We start from the raw sequence: 17,570 nt of genomic DNA on the forward strand, positions 1-17,570 counted from the left end.
AGATGCTCTCCACCAGGCTTCTCCACTCAGATTCCAAGACTTTCTCCTCAAAAAATATATCTTTCCTGCCGCTTCCATCCTTTCAGACCAAATAGAAGCTGTATAAATTCTCTTCCACATGACAGCCTTTCAAATATTTGAAAACCATTATCATGCCTTCTCTCCTTCCTTTCAACTCAAATCTTCTTTCTCAGCTAAATATAACCATTTCTCCCAGGTGATCTTTATAGAGAATGGTCTTCAACCCTTTCATTGTCTTAGTTTCCATTCTTTGGGCACCCTCTGGATTGTCACAGCATCTCAACATTGGAAAGAACATCAAGAGTCAACAATAATCCACAAACTTATGCCTTTTACAACTTCTCCAACATATGGGAATTGACTTCTACTTGAAGACTTTCAACAATGGGGAATATACTTCATCAAGAGAAACCATTGCATATTGGGACAGTTTTAATGATTAGCCATTTTTATTTTTACACTGACCTTTTTGGCAACTCCCATCTTCCCTCTCTCAGCAGTTCTCTGCAGAACAATACCCAAGGATTTTAATGTTTCCCTGTGTGTTTCTGAAAGTTGTAAAGTTATCATGATAGCTTGATCTTACTCCTGTCACCAGGATCTCCCAATTTCCAACTATACCACCCACTAGGGAGAATTTCCAATAAAATCACTATTGTTAGCTCCCTTTGCTGCATAAATGTCACAAAAGTAAAGCAGGTGCTGAAAGGAAAATCTGCCCCAATACAACTTCTCCATATTCTCCCATGCCTGCATAAACCCAGTGAGACCTTTCTTCCCCAGCTTTATGTAACTACAGTCTATTGTCTGCATATGAGGGTCAAAGAGCTAGAAAAAACACCTCTAAGAACCAAGTGTGGCCAAACCTCTTCTTAAGTATGGAACCATTATTTTCTTTTTAATCATAGCTTTTTTTATTTTTCAAAATACATGCAAAGGTAATTTTCAACATTCATCTTTGAAAAACCTTGTGATCCATATTTTTCTTCCTCCCTCTCCTTCTTCTCCCTCCCTAGACCTCAAGTAATCCAATATAGGATTAACATGTACAGTTCTTTGAAACATATTTCCACATATATCATGCTGCACGAGAAAAATCAGACCAAAAAGGAAAAAAAAGAGAGCAAGAAAACAAGCAAACAAACAATAACAACAATAACAAAAAAGGGTTTCACCTTCTTTGAAAATACTGTATTATGATTCACATTCAATCCCACAGTCCTCTCTGAGAGCAGATGGCTCCCTCCAGCACAAATCTATTGGAATTGACCTGAATCATCTCATTGTTGAAAAGAGCCCAATCCATCAGAGTTGATCATAACATAATCTGGTTGCTGTGTACAGTGTTCTCTTGGTTCTGCTCACTTCATTTAGTATCAGTTCATGTAAGTCTCTCCAGTCCTTTCTGAAATCACCCCAATAAAATAATAGTATTCCATAACATTCATATGCCATAACTTATTCAGCCATTCTCCAGCTGATGGGCATCCCCTCAGTTTCCAGTTTCTTGCCACTACGAAAAGGGGTGCTAGAAAACATTTTTGCCCATGTGGGACCTTTCCCCTTTTTAATGATATCTTTTGGGGGATTCAGAAGAAACACTGCTAGATCAAAGGGGACGAACAGTTTGGTAGCCCTTTGAGCCTAGTAGAACAATTATTTTCATAAAATACCATCCCTCCCCAGCAACAGATTGATTCCTTAGCCATTGAACACAAGCCCAGGTGCTCAGTACTGTTTAAAAGCAATAGTTATACATACTTAGACTTTGCTAATTTTTTTTTTCATTTCCACCATCCTCTTCTCAAAGATTTTGAAACTGTAAGAACTGCTACTGACTGGCAAGTGGCAAACTGAACTAACACATGCCACAAAAGCATAGGAAATACAACCAAGCAGATGTTTTCTTTCCAGAGGCTTCCGGAAGCTCTGACACAGTGGGCTTAGAGCCGGCTATGATCTCACGACTCATTACAACAACAACATGGTGCTTCTTCATATTGCTGGTTGTTTGGAAAGGTTTAAAACATCTCAGAGGGTACAATGCCAAAAAAAAAAAATGACAGCCTGACAAATGGCAAAGTGAGTCTAAGTGCATAAGTTGTAGTCTTCCAAATGCATCTGGTCTGAAGTGGCCTTGGAAGGCCTCCTTTCACTTCCCTGTCTCTCCATGTCCCTGGATGGGCAATTAAGAACATTTATCAAGAGTCTACTTTTTTTGGGAAAAAAAAAGCACTAACACTTCTCAGATGGAAAGGATCTCATGGGGCTTTATACGTGGAGGGAGGTGATAAAGGGTTGCCCTGGAAAGACCTCCAAGCCCCCTCACCAGAAATTCCCATGGTCTCAGATATAGGATTTAGAACGAAATGAAATTTCAGAGATCTAGTCTAATTTCTCAATCTTATCCATGAGAAAAATGCTAATCTAATTTGTGGTGAAAAAAAGAGAGAAAGAGAAGGATAATACTTTTTAGGGGGTTGAGGGTAGAGAAATGTTCATTGACTGACTGACTTTTAATTTCATTCCCAGTATGGAATTTCCCTCCATTAATGCAGACCAACAATTTCTGGGTAATTTATAGGATTACCAGGGGCATTGACAGATTAAGTAATTTGCCAATGGTGACACAAGTAGTATGTATCAGTCTGGATTTGAACTCAGATTGTAGTCCAGTGGAACTTAGAGGAGGAGGGAGGAGTCTAAATCCTGCTTTTGCCACTTACTACCTGGCATGATGTTGGGCAAATCACTTAAACTCTGGGGCTAGTCTGTTTCATCTTCTGTAAAAGGAGAGGATTGGAATTAATGATCTCTCTCTTCCAATTCTAACTCTCTGATGTCATGCTCTTACCGACATTGAAGCCAGTGCTTTATCCATTATACAACATTGCCTCCCTAACTAAGACATTGGGTTGTAAAATCAGGATTTTAAAAGAGTATTTACAACCTGATAGGATGGAATAAATTTAAAATGATTGACTTTAATAGGGATCCATGTAAGGTCATACTTGGATTTGAAAAATAAAACACAGGATTAGAGAAAAAGAAGCTAATTTGAAAAGAGCTGAAGATTTTAATAGATTGCAAGTTCAGTATGAGTGTGAGGCGACATCCAGAAAAGATCTTGTCATCCAAGGACACAGAGGAGCCAAAAGAGAGGAGGGGAGAGTTGAATGGCTTCCTGGTCAAACGTCATCTGTACTGCTCCCAAAGCAGTGTCACGTTTGAGAAGGGATCCTGACGAAGCTTAAATGTTGATTTCCATAACAGACTAACCAACATGGGGGGAAGACTTGAAACTATGACAAAAGAGGATCCATTGAAGAATTCTATTAGTGTGCTGATCCCAGAAAAAAACAAAAACAAAACAAACAAACAAAAACAGAAAATATGATCTGATCACTGTATTCGTGTAAAGGAAGAAGGATTAGCTTTGTTCTGTGTGGTTCCTGAGGGCAGAACTAAACTCAGTGGGTCAAATCATTGGAGGAAGGGAGTGATTCCAATTCAATGTAAGAAAAACTTCCTAATGATGGTTGCTGTCAAAAATGGAATAGACTGCCTGAGGAAGGAGGGACTTCCCTGTCATATCAGAGGTCATGAAAAGAAGGGTAATTTGTCAAAGATGTCTCAAGAGAAATGAATGCTTTATAATTTCCCAGATTATAGTTACTGGGTTTTTTTTATATATTAGTCACATTTTTAAAACAGTTGCTTTCTCAAAATTTGGAATTTGGAATTCCTTTGGCAATGTAGGACAGTGAAAAGGGCATCTAACTTGGAATCCGAGAAGACCTGGCTTGGAGTCCTACTTTGGGCACTTTATGTGATCATTAGCAAATCACTTGCCCAATTTCTGAGGCTCAGTTTCCTCAACTGTAACATAAGATGAATAATATTTATTATACAAGGCTGTTTTGAAGATCATAAATGTAGAGAAAATCCTAATGCTCTATATAAAAGTCAGCAATTATGGTTAGCATTACCTGTGAGACTTTAGATAAGTTACTTATTCTACACATCAGTTTTGTCATCTATAAAATGAGCTGTTTAGACTAGAGAGCTCCAAAACTTTTCAGCTCTAAATTCACAGTATTATGATACAGCTAAGCTGACCTGATTGCAAAATATGGCACTCCACGGTAGAATCCTGGGACACCCAGGGTTAAGTCAGGATGACAAATGAACGATTAGCAAATAACTAAGGAAGAATAGGAGAGATCCAGCTGATCTGGGACAATGGGGTGGTCAGTAAATGAGATAGTGGGATAGTTCCATAAAGTGGTCTATGTGTCTATACAAGAAACAGTCACTTGCTCCATGGGGGAGGGAGGAGCATGGGGAGGAACTCTGCAGTTGAATATATTTCTGGGACCATGGAGAAGGAGAGTGACCGATGATGCTGAGGAAGTCAGGAAGGGAGTAGAGCGAGCACATACAGGATGGTCCCATGTGAAATAGAAGAGCAGGTCATCTGTCTTAAGTATGAGGCATTCGGTGGGGTTAGTAGAAGGAGGAAGAGGCTTGGAAGAGAATTAAATGGGAATGTAATAAATAAAAAAAAAAAAGTTGTAGAGAATTAAATGGGAATGTAATTAAAAAAAAAAAAAAAAAAGGCTGTAGAGAATTAAATGGGACTGTAATAAAAGCTGAAAAAGTCCCCACCCTATCCTAGAGAGTCACTGAGTGCACTGCAGTGTTCCAGGCAGTCAGGGTTATATGATATTAGTTCTAGCAGGGATCACAAATCTCTCTCTCTTCATAAGACAGATAGCATTGGAAGCTTTCCGATCTGTGCTCCTCCCTTTTCTATATGCTTTGTAAGACCCCTAGAGGGTTGGATAACCCAACCTGGGTGGAAATACTGGGAATGGAGAGACAATCAGGAGTAGCTCTCCCCACCAGCTTTCACATCTGGGGGAGGTACAGGGAAACGAAGTTCTAAAAGGCAAGGGGCTGCCTTAGCTTACATGAAGTTGAGGTTGGGCTACCTAATTTTAATATGGTTCACAAGGTTCATAGATTTAGAGCTAGAAGGAACTTTCAAGGTCATCCGCTCCAGGCCTAGATAACAAAAGTGAGGGCCGGACATAAAGGGATTTTCCCAGTGTCACCCAGATGGCAAATAGCAAAGGCAGAATTGGAACTCAGGTTTCCTAATGATCCAGTGCTCTTTCCATTAGACCATCATCCTAATCTCCTGAGAGGATCCTTGTTTATGATAGGCTGGGAGCAGTTTACCAAAGACTATTTCAGAAGAATGGCGGCACTCCAAATCAAAAGCGCATGCTTAAGTTGTTAACATACCAGAAGTAACCCATCATTTATGGTCAGTTTGTTAAAGAGCTGGTCAATCCTGCTCAAAGACGAAAGAGAATGGAAGGGACCTTACAACCACAGAGTGTTGAAAGGCAGAAAGGGATGGGAGATAAATTGCTACCAGATTCTAGGAGTTGAAAAGGAAGAGGGACCCAGAACAGTGATTGGGAGCCACAAGGGAGAGCTATAATCATGATACTAGGTGGGAGCCGCCAGAGGTAAGATAAGGGACTATGCAGACAGAAAGGCTATGGAAGAAATATTTTGTATTCAAAAGCAAAACCCTGTCCCATATTGCATAGTATAGTGGATAAGGAGGTTAGTCTAGGAGCCAGGAAGATCTGAGTTTTAATTCTCTACCATCCAGAGCGGTGCTATAACTTTAATAGCACTTATAATTTAACTATTATTATAGTTATATATATTATATATTATAACTAATAACTATTGGTTTTATAACTTAATAAGACTAATCAGGTCTCTTGTGAGAAGGGTTGCTACACTAGTAGACATCATTATTTTGAATGATCTTTGATACAAAATCTTTTCCCCTTACTTTTAAATAAAACTGTTCACATTCTGAGGCTTGTGAACCTATGTGCTTGTAAGATGCTCTGGTGACTACCCCGTGGGAAAAGGTATCAGCTACTGAATTGGTCAGCTCTTTTTAATGAAGGTAATGATAGAAGCAAGTGTTTCCCAATGCACACCTGGGTCCTTCCTGAGATAAGAAAGAATCTCTTAATCAAAGGTAACATAGGAAAGAATAGATAGGGCCCTGAAACCTCGAAGGAGCTTAAGATTTTTTAGAGAAGATAACATTAACCAGTAAGTAATCAGCAGGGAAAGAGACATCTGGCAGGGCTGGGTTATTATTCATTGGAAATGTGGGATAGGAGAAAGAGAATCAAGAGATCTGGGTGTATACACTAGCTCTGATCTTTAACTATGCCCTCTTGGGTAAATTATTTAAATCTATTTAACTTCATTTCCTCATCTATAGAATAATCGGACTGGACCCAGTTGACCCCTAAGGTTCTATATCTGAAGATCCTCATTGGATCTCCTTCAGAGCAAAGGACTTGGTGGATCATCAAGTCCTAGAGGAGTGCAGTTATTCTTTTTTTTAGAGGGGAAAAAAAAAAGGAGCCGGAGTTGTGATTTAGGAGGGGGGAGGGATGTCGTACAGCAGGCAACAGGAGGAGAAAGAGATTGTTCCATGCATGTAGGACAGGCTGGGCAAAAGCTGTTTACCGTTTGTTACTCCTTGGCTGGACTTATGTCAGCAACCTTGAAAGAGCAACTGCATTATTTAGTTCCAGAGAGGATGGCTCCAATGATTCTCCTCCCCAGATGCCGACTGAACCCGCGATGGGTGCCGGGCCCGTCTTGGTTTAAAAGACCTTTAGTAAGAGTTTATGGTCAGTTATCAAGGTGCATTATTCCCTGCCTAGGTATTCAATGGATTTCATCAAGCCTATCCGCCGGAGCGAAAGGGCTGCCTTTCCATCTGCATAATTTCAGCTTCTGTCAGGTTGGGTGACATGTGTGCACTGGGCCTCTCACCGCCATCTGGCAGCCTCTTTGAAATCTTCCCCTGCCCCCGGCTCTCTCCTCTCCCCCCACCTCAATAGGGGAGATGTCCTCAGCCAAGATCCCCGGGAAAGCGGGCTCCAGATATATGGCCGCTTCTGGAGATGACAACCATGATTTAGCTGCGTCAATTGCTTCTTGACGTTTCCATAGCTCTTCTCGCTTTCCCTTTCCAGGAGCGTCCAGTCAGAGCTTCAACACAAGTAAACAAGCATAAATTGGATTTTCCCCATTATGTTAATGTGGGCTGGCTCTGCAGGCTGTTCCCTGGCCAGGCTCTATCCAGAGAGGGGCTTCTCCAAGGCTATCTCCACTTCCCGGGTTGGGGGGGGGGCGTTTTCCCCTACTATTTAAGCTGACCACTCTGCTGCCAAGGACAGCTTTTCTCCAAGCCTCAGCTGCTATGTCTCCCATCCACCCCAACAAAGAGAGAATTTTGGCCCCCAGAGACCAAGGCACTTCTTACTTCTGGTTCCCAACTTCACAGGATCACCTTTCAAGAATCAAAATGCTCTCCATGGACAGCCACCCCAGAGCCTACAGGCTTAAGCAAGACCTAGGAATGGGCCCTAACAGAAAACTTGGAGAAGTCCATCATTCTACAGCTGGGGCTACATCCTATGGGGTCAGTGCTTAAAGAGCTGGTCTTAGAGCCAAAAAGAACCGAGTTCAAATCCCAATCCAATAGTCCATAATCCCAAGCAAGTCACTTCAGGAGTCAACAAGCATTTATTAAGCACTCATTATGTGCTAAGCATAAGCAAAAGGAGAAATCAGAGGCCGATTAGCTGTCAATGGGAAACTGAGGCACAGGGAGGTAGAGTATTAAGCATAGACTGAATAAATAGGGCAATCACCTTTCTGAGCCTATTTTCTCATCTGCAAATATTAAGCTCTTATGTGCTAAGCATAAGCGATGGGAGAAATGGACTTCAGAGGCCCATTAGTTGCCAATGAGAAACTGAGGCACAAGGAGGTAGAGTGATTTGGCCCACTTCAGACAGCTAATAAGCATAGACTGAATAAATATGGCAATCACCTTTCTGAGCCTCAGTTTTCTCTTTTGTAAAGTGGGAATAGTGACATGGGTAGTTGTGAGGATTAAATGAGACGTTTATGAAAGTTAATAGGGAGCTGTATCAAGAAGGGGGAGTAAAATGCTAAAAGTTATGGTTGAAGAAAGCAAGGTGAGCATCTGCATGGAGGCAGGAGGAACCGGAGGGAGGGAAACGATGGGGAGCTTCCTAGAGCAGTCAGAGTGATGAGAGCTGAGCGGGAGTGCTGGCTCGGTGAAGGGAGGCGAGAGATGCTGGGACAGCTTTTGAAGAACCAGGCGTTCAGACAGGTCTCCATCTGGTTTGGTGGGTGAGGAAGCTAAGGCCCTTGGAGGCCGAGTTCCTTGTTGAGACTCACCCGGCTACTGAATGACACATCCAAGACTAGTCTCTGCACTCTGAATTCAGTCCTTCCCTGCAGTCCCTGCTCTTCCCTTCCCCCTTCCAGCCCATGGTGACTAAGTCTGCTGGTAGACGACCTCCCTTGCACCTCGAACATCTCCAGTGCACAGTTCAGGGTGTGGAAGTCTTTGGAACACTTGCAGAAATTGGCCCAGGAAGGCTGATACAGCTGTTGCCGCTGCTTCTAAGCATAGAACCCTTAATTAGAGGAGATCTCCCAGGATCTCAGATCTGTTGCCTCCTTTAAGTGGGCCCCAAGAGAAGCATATGGGAAATACACCATCTGTCAGTAAGAAGGGGGTAGTGCAATGAAAAAGTCCTGCCTTTCTCACCAGGAGACCAGGCTTGGAATATACCATCTGTGCTGCTGCTTCCTAATTGTGCAACCTCAAACAAATCACTTTGACTCTCGGCCTCAGTTTCCACATCCCTAAAATTGGGACAAGAATATTTGTACCCCACCGGCTTGGTTGGAGCATCCCATGAGAATAGGAATATTTAGCACTTTGTAGCCCCCAAGTAATGAAAATGAAAACATTTGTTACCTACTGAGTTTTCTTTTGCTTGAGGCTCCTTTGGATGCTGTTGAGGCCGGAGTAGGGTTCTCCAGCTTCCCCATTATTAAGGTTGAGCTTTTATCCTAACGCTGGTTCACCTTGGAGAGCCCCAGATTACTCAGCATGGCTTCCTGGCTGCCCACGAATGCCATCCTTCCCACCATGCAATGGACCAAAGCTGCAGTGCTCTGAGCAGGGGGTCTCAGTCAACTTGTTGTTATACTTCTGGGCCGAGTCCTTTTCTAATCGGTGGCTGGTGTGTAGCAGCTGAGGGCAGTTAAATCCCACCAAGCTGCTCCGGATGCTGTCAGAATCAGTCACAGCAGTGAGAGTTCCTTGCCCAAGATCCATTTTCCCCAAAGATACACTTCTAAACCTAACTCACAGCTAATAACCCCATACCCAAATTGATCTCCCAGCTGTTCCTCCAATATGGTGCCAGCCTCATTCACCCAAGCCAAGCCTCTTTGACTTGCAATAAATTGGGAAGACTTTTCATCTGGGGGCTGTCAGCAGCCTCAGAAACATTTATGGTTCAGCAAAGGTTTTTTAGTGGGGGCATAAAAATATCTGTGCAACTTCACGCATCCAGGACAATCACTGCTCCCTGGCTTGTTCCTCAGTACGGAATGTGCCAGTGAAGGACAGGCCCCTGGCTAATTACCATTATATCTCTCTTTTCTGCTTGTGTCATTTGTTTAGGAAAAAACACGAAATGAAATGAAATATGGCTCCAGACTCCTGGATGTTTTCTTCCATGGATCATTCAGGTTTGACTTCTAGCCATGTGGCACAGCTGGAGGATGCTGGGAAGTAAATGCCAATGGACCACATTGGTATGCAGCAGTCAGAAATAGAGAGTAGGGGGATGTGGAGCAAAAGCAGCTGTTAGACCATGAAGCAAAGGGACGAGGAAGAATTAGGGTGAGAAAGGGGAGTTTAAATAAAAGACAGGTAGCAAATCAAAACAACTCTAAGGTTTTAACTTCTCATCTAGCAAATTGGCAAAGACAAAAAAAAAAAAAAAAAAAAAAAAAAAAAAAAAGGATGGGAATCATGGCTGTTTGTTGGAGAGACTGGGGAAAGATAGTCATACTCGTATGCCGTTAACAGATCTGTGAACTGGTACAACCCTTCTGAAAACAATCTGAAATTGTGTCAATAAAGTGGAGGTAGGAATAGCTAGAGTACTTGCCTTAGAGAATGGTCGTATTTATTAGGAAATTTTATATACTCTCAATATGGGCATGTGTACATGATTGTTAGGTAAGAGCTTTGGAGACAAATTTTGCACTTTTTTGCAATCAACAAATACTAGATGGAATAGAATCTTAGAATTACTTAATCAATCGGTCAACTGTGTGACGACAAAAATGTGGTCTACTATAGACAATCGTGCACCTGTTCGCTACACATGGGTTCATCGAGGATACCCTGGATATGTGTAGAGACAGTTCTTATAAAGATAAAAAGTAGGCATGTAGATTAGCAGTTGGTACATTCTCTTTTTTTGGTCATTGTAACCTCAATCCACAGCCAGATGATTCTGTCTCCTCTGGCACAGACATTGTATACTGTTCTAGTTCAATCACTTTTCTACTTTTAATTTTATGCTGATTTCGAACTTTGCTCTAGCGGATGGCTTCATTGAACATAGAAGGTTTCTTATGTAGTGATTTCCATATCAATATTGATTATTTTCTGTCTATTACTATGTAGTCTTTCTTTTTGTGAGATGTTTGGTGTTTACCATATTCAGAACCTTTTGATTCTCTTCTGATATAAGTAAATAAAAGAGAAAGCATTGATGATATATAGAAAAGAGATTTCTGAGTAGTTTATAATACGTTTTTGGCCCATTTCATTTCTCAAACTTGAACTGTATTTTCTTTTTTATATTTTTATTAAAGCTTTTTATTTAGAAAATATATTCCTAGGTAATTTTACAACATTGACTTTTGAAAAAGATTCTGTTCCAAATTTTCTCCCCCTTCCCCTCACCCCATCCACTAGATGGCAGATAGTTCAATACATGTTAAGTATGTTAAAACATGTTAAATCTAATATATGTATACGTGTTTATACAATTATCTTGCTGCACAAGAAAAAATAGATTAAGAAGGAAGAAAAAAACCTGATAAAGAAAACGAAATGCAAGCAAACAACAGAAAGAGTGAAAATGCTATGTTGTGATTCACACTCAATTCCCACAGTTTTCTCTCTAGGTACAGATGGTTTTCTTCATCACTGAACAATTGGAACTGATTTGAATCATCTCATTGTTGAAGAGAACCACAGTCATCAGAACTGATCATTGTATAGACTTGTTGTTGCCTTGTATAAAGATCTCCTGTTCTATTCACTTCACTCAGCATCAGTTCATGTAAGTCTCTCTAGGCCTCTCTGAAATTATCCAGCTGGTCATTTCTTACAGAACAATAATATTCCATCACATTCATACACTATAACTTATTTAGCCATTCTCCAAATGATGGGCATCCACTCAGTTTCCAGTTTCTATCCATTACAAAAAAAAAAAAAAAAAAAAAAAAAAGGCTGCCACAAACATTGCTGTACATGCGGGTCCCTTTTCCTCCTTTAAGGTCTCTTTGGGATACAAGCCCAGTAGAAACACTGATGGGTCAAAGGGTATGCACAGTTTAATAACTTTTTGAGCACATTGAATTGCATGTATTTTCAAATCTACCTTCACCATCCTCTCTGTGCCCACTTTCACATAAAGGCCAATGAATATCTAAGTGTAGGTTGACTTGATTTGAAGGTTCTTGCCACTTTCTCCATTGACTTTTCCAGCACTTTATTGTGGGCTGCAATCATTGGTCAATAGCTCCATAGTGAATATCTTGTTTATGCTCATCATTAACATTAACAGAGGGAATTGGCCAAAAATCCTATGAAATGACATTTCTCATTGTCTTTAAGAATCCCACATAGAAAACTTTCTCAAGGGTTTTTTTTTTCCAAAAGTTGTGCTTAGTCATTTCAGTCATGTCCTAGTTTTCATGACCCCATTTTAGGAGAATGGGGTGATTCTTGGCAAAGATACTGAAATAGTTTGCCCTTTCTTTCTCCAGCTCATTTTCCAGATGAGGAAACTGAGGCAAAGAGGGTCAAGTGACATATCCAGACTCACACAAATAGTAAGTGTCCGGGGTCCTATTTGAATTCTGCAATAGAAATCTTCCAGGCCCAGAGCTCTATCCAGTACACTGCCTAGTTGCCCTTCTTCAAGGAAATAAAATATAATTTTTAAAACCAAAATCCAAAACAGCCTCGATCACGAATTCAATAGTTTTAAAGACTGCAGTGATTTCGGCATTTATTTGATAAAGAGAATGAAGAGCAATCAGTGGACAACCTAAACACTGCACAAAATATTTTTTAAGATGAAGGTTTCCAGCATGGTGGGTAGATCGTTTATAAAGACTTTCTGGGAAGACATGAATAAGAACCACACATTGCTTTGAGTACCAACGAAGGGAATATCCACATGAATGATATCCATTGAATATTTAAAATATATTATTGTCATTATAATGTGTATTGAAAGGTTCAAAACTCAGGATGTATTTATTAAAAGAAAACACGAACAAATGGAGAAGTAGTCCAGGGGAACCTTGTGCATTGACCTCAGCTGGAGAACAAATGTATACATCTTCTCCTTAATTCTACTCTGCCTGTATAAGGAAGGGGCACGATTCACTTAAAGGAACACAGCATAAGCATTCAAGTATTTTTGAATGTCCATTATGTACCAAACACTATGCTAGATACTATAAGAGACTGAGAAGCATAAAACAGCTCCTGCCTTCGGGGATCTTACAGTCTAGACTTACATACATGAAACAATAAGAGAACAACCTAAGGCAGCTTAATAAGAAAGCTAAAGTTGACAGTTAATCAAATGCCAGAAGATATGGCACTATAGGGTATATGGCAGCTATAAGATAGTTGGGAAATGGGATAAGAGTTATTAGGGAAGACTTCTTAGAGAAGGAAGACTGAGATCGGTCTTAGCAGTGAGCACTTCACTTGGAGCTTTCTACAGGAGATTCTTCCCTGGTCTCTAGGAACCATGTGTCCAATAAGGAAAGGTCATGTGACTTTTTTTCTATAGGTCATAGTATAGAGCAGCTTATGCCACTTTGTATAAAACAAGGAGTATCTTAAAGAACCTCATAAAAGCCAGTTATGTTATAGCTTAGTGAATTGAGTGCCAATAATAGAAACTGGTCGCTGTTCACCCTGTAGTGCTGAAATGACCTTCAAGGTTTTCTTGGCTCCTAGGTCACAGAAATAACTGTAAAATATTTCCTCACCTGGAGAGAAAAAAGGGATGAAGTACTTTGTGGGGAAAAGAAGTGTGGAATGGAGGAAAGAGAGTGAGATTTATAAGCCCCTACAGAGAGAACCACAAGAGAATCCCCTTCAACTGGCTATCCTCCTCATTGCCTAGCACAGGACCAGAGGACACAATAGCCACTCAATAAATGTCTGAACTGAGTAAAGAAGGTTTTCTATTCTGTTTGCTTATAAAAGAGAAAACAATGTCCTGGTTTTTCTCACACAACCTTTGAAGTAGGAGATTAGCTGCTTCAACAGGTTTGGAGAGTTAAGGAACACAACTATCTACACCTGGCACCTGTACATGCTGATACTTTTTTGCAAACTCCCCAGTACCAATCACATTGCTCAATTCCATCATCCTTACTCTATTCCCTTATTGTTTTCTGACTCTTTTTTTATATCTCTGCATATTTATAGATTAATCTCCAAAACAAAGATGGCCCCAAAAGTTTATGAGTAGAAGTATCTGACTTGGAAGATTTCCTACCTGGATATCATGCCTATAACTATCACTGATCTGTGTCCACGTATGAGTTTTAATTCTTAGGACTTTTTTCAGGGTTCTAGGAATCACAGAATTCAGTTTTATAGAACAGGAAACAGAACTCCCCCAACCATGTGACTTGCCTTTGGTTTTTATCTTTGTTTCTCTTGGTATTGATATTCACTGTTCCTTTTCTGTCTTACAATTTCCTTCCCACCCTAATCTCCAATTTCCTAAAAATAGCTTTCTCCATTTCTGGGCTTATGTTTATGCCATCATCCATTCTTGGAATAGATATCACCAAATATCTCCATCTGTTAAGTCTCTTCCTTCTTGCAAGACCTAGAGTCCATGGCCTCCATGAAGCCTCTTTGAGTTCCTTCTTTGATCTCTCTCTCCTCAAATTTCTCATAACATCTTGCCCAGACCTTTTCTTTATCTCATCACATTGTTGTGTCATGTCTACTTTTTATATGCTACATCTCTTTGGTTATTAATTAGATTTCCAAAGACCAGAAACTATAAATTATTTCTCTTCCTCATCCCCACCCCAAGCTGCTCAAAAATAACTTTTTGATTTTAATTTTCCTAACAAGATTATAACTCCAGTTGCAACTTCTCTGGATCCATTCTCAACTTTGTAGGTGAAGAGATTCCATAGGCACACATCTATTTTCTAATCTCAACTAAGTTTTGGAGTTGTTGGCTCCCCATGGAGCTTCACATCCTCATCATTCTCAGTTGTCCTTGACTACTCCCAGCTGCTCTATATAACCCTTCCAATGACGGGTTCCCTATGGTCTGTTAATGCTCCAGGTCCTGGGCTTTCGAAAAGATATGACAGAGCTCATAATTAGTTGTGTCTCGCTTCCTTTGATTAGGAAAATGAGGACATAGAAAGTCTCTTCTACTTCCTTTCCAACTCCCCAGACAGGTCTATGAGCAGCTACTTAATAAATGATAGATTTGGTAATGATAATTTTAAAATACTGATTAGTTGCATAAAGTTGAAACTTCTTGAAAAATAGCAGGAACTACTTTTAGAAGTAACCTGACTCTTAACCAGGAGTATGCTGGGAAATGTTTAACAATGAGCCAAGGCAGAGAAATATTTTTTTTTTATTTTTGCTTTGAACTTTTTTTTTATTAAAGCTTTTTATTTACAAAACATACACATGGATAATTGACCCTTGCAAAATCTTGTGTTCCAAATTTTCCTCTCCTTCCCCTCACCCCCTCCCCTAGATGGCAGGTAACCCAATACATGTTAAATATGTTAAACAAATATATATATATATATATATATATATATATATACATATTTATACACTTATCTTGATGCACAAGAAAAATCAGATCAAAAAGGAAAGAAAAATACCAGCAAACAACAACAACAAAAAAAGAGTGAAAATGCTATGTTGTAGTCCAGACTCAGTTCCCACAGTCCTCTCTCTAGGTGTAGATGACTTTCTTGGAACTGGTCCGAATCTTCTCATTATTGGAAAGAGCCACATCCATCAGAATTGATCTTCATATAATCTTACTGTTGCCATGTACAATGACGGAGAAATACCTTAAAGTTTAATCTGCATCATTGACATTTTCTCTATTACTTTTTTAAGTTCAGACAATCAACAAAACAACAAATAAAGTCCTGGTTTTGTAGCATTGTCCAGTTTCCCAGGTGTAACTCCTCACACTGAAAATTTAACAGTCATCTCTTGTGTGTCAGGAAGTGCTAACTCCAGAGAGCCAGTGAAAATGCCCTGAACTGGGGGATCAAAGGCCTTCTTTGAGGAATAGCATGGAAGCACTGGATTGCAGAGTATTTGATGGTGTAAGGTGGAAAAAGATCAGAATGAGGGCTTTGAACTCCAGTGAGAGGATTTTGCACTTGATTCTGGAGGTGATAAGGAGCCATCAAGGTTTAATGAGCTGGAGGGAGGGGTGATAATGGAAGACTCACACTTTAGGAAAATCATTTTGATAGCGGAGTGGAAGATAGTATGGAGCTGGAAAAAACTTGAGACAGAAAGATAAACCAGCTGGCTTTTGCATGAGATGATGGACTTGCACCATGATGGGGGCAATGGCAAAGGAGAGGAAGGGCAACTAAAGATGCTACAAAGATAATCCTGACAATAGATTTAATATGGGAAGAATAAGACATAGGAAGGAATTGAGGGCGATGGTCAGGTTGTAAGCTGGATGATGGGGACAATGCTCATACCCTCAACATTTTAAGGAAGTTAAGAAGAGGAGAGTGTTTAGGAGGAAAGAAAATTAATTTAGTTTTGGACAAGTTGAGTTTACTATGTCTTTGGGACATTTTGTTTGAAATTTCAGTTAGAGATGTTAGACTGGAAATCAACAGACAAGTTAGAGTTAAATAAGTAGATTTAAAAATTATTATCAGAGAGAGGATAATTGAATGGGTAAAAGCTGGTGAGATCACCAAGCAAAATAACATAGAGAAAAAAGGGGAAAGGGTCCAGGATAGAGCCCCGTGGGATATATATGGTGAGTGGATGCGGCCTGAATGAAGATCCAGCTATGGAAACCCATTAAAAGAAGTAAAATAGTTAAGAAGAGAACCAGGAAGGAGAACTGTCAAGATAACCTAGAGAAAAGAAAGATTGATTGACAGTGCCAAAGGCTGCAGACAGATCAAGAAGATGAGGATTGAGAAAAAGCTATTTGATTTGGCAATTAAGAGACTGGTACTAATTTTGAAGAGAATATTTTATGATGATTAAAGAAGTTGGAAGCCAGAATGCAAAGGGCTGAGAGAGTGAGAGAAAAGGAAGCAGAGCCATCTATCGCAAATGGTTCTCAAAGATTTTAGCCATAAAATGGCCACACGAGACATTTCCTAATTCCCCTTCCCACTCCTTAGTGTGCTCATCTGCTTGAAATCAGATTGTGTTACTCTGTATGTATTTTCTTATCAATGCATATATTTTATCCATCTGTGGGAAAAAAATGAGACATTAATGTGCTGTTGTGGAGTTGTGAAATGATCCAGCCATCCAGCCATTCTGGAGAGCAATTTGGAAGTATTGGGATATAAAGCTGTGCATGACCTTTGACCGAGTAATATCATTATTAAGTCTGTATCCCAAGGAACTAATTTTTTAAAAAAAGGAAAAGGCCTATATTTAGAAAAATATTTATAGCAGCTCTTTTTTGTAGTGAAAAAGAACTGGAAATTGAGGGGATGCTTACCTTTTGGGGGATGGCTGAAGAAGTTGTTATATATGATTGTGATGGAATACTATTGTGCTGTAAGAAATGATAAGCAGGATGGCTGCAGAAAAACCTGGAAAGACTTAAATGAATTAATGAAAAGTTAAGTGAGCAAAACCAGTAAGTATACCTGAGTATACTGTGATATACATATATATATATATATATATATACACACATATCTCTCTCTCTATATATATATATAACACATATATATACACATACTGTATACTATATACACACTGTATACTATATACAATATACAGTGTATACTATATACAATATACACAGTAATAACAATATTGAATGATGATCAATTGTGAATGACTTAACTATTCTCAGCAATACAAGGATGCAAGATAATCCCAAAAGACTGATAATGAAAAATGCCATCCACCTCCAGAAAAAGAACTGATAGAATCTAAATGCAGATTATAGCATACTTTTTTAACTTTATTTTTTTCCTTTTTGGGTGGGTATCTGTTTTATTTTGCCACATGGATAATATGGAAATGGTTTTTA

This window comes from Sminthopsis crassicaudata, chromosome 6 (assembly GCF_048593235.1).
Source record: "Sminthopsis crassicaudata isolate SCR6 chromosome 6, ASM4859323v1, whole genome shotgun sequence".
NCBI classification, from domain to species: Eukaryota; Metazoa; Chordata; class Mammalia; order Dasyuromorphia; family Dasyuridae; genus Sminthopsis; species Sminthopsis crassicaudata.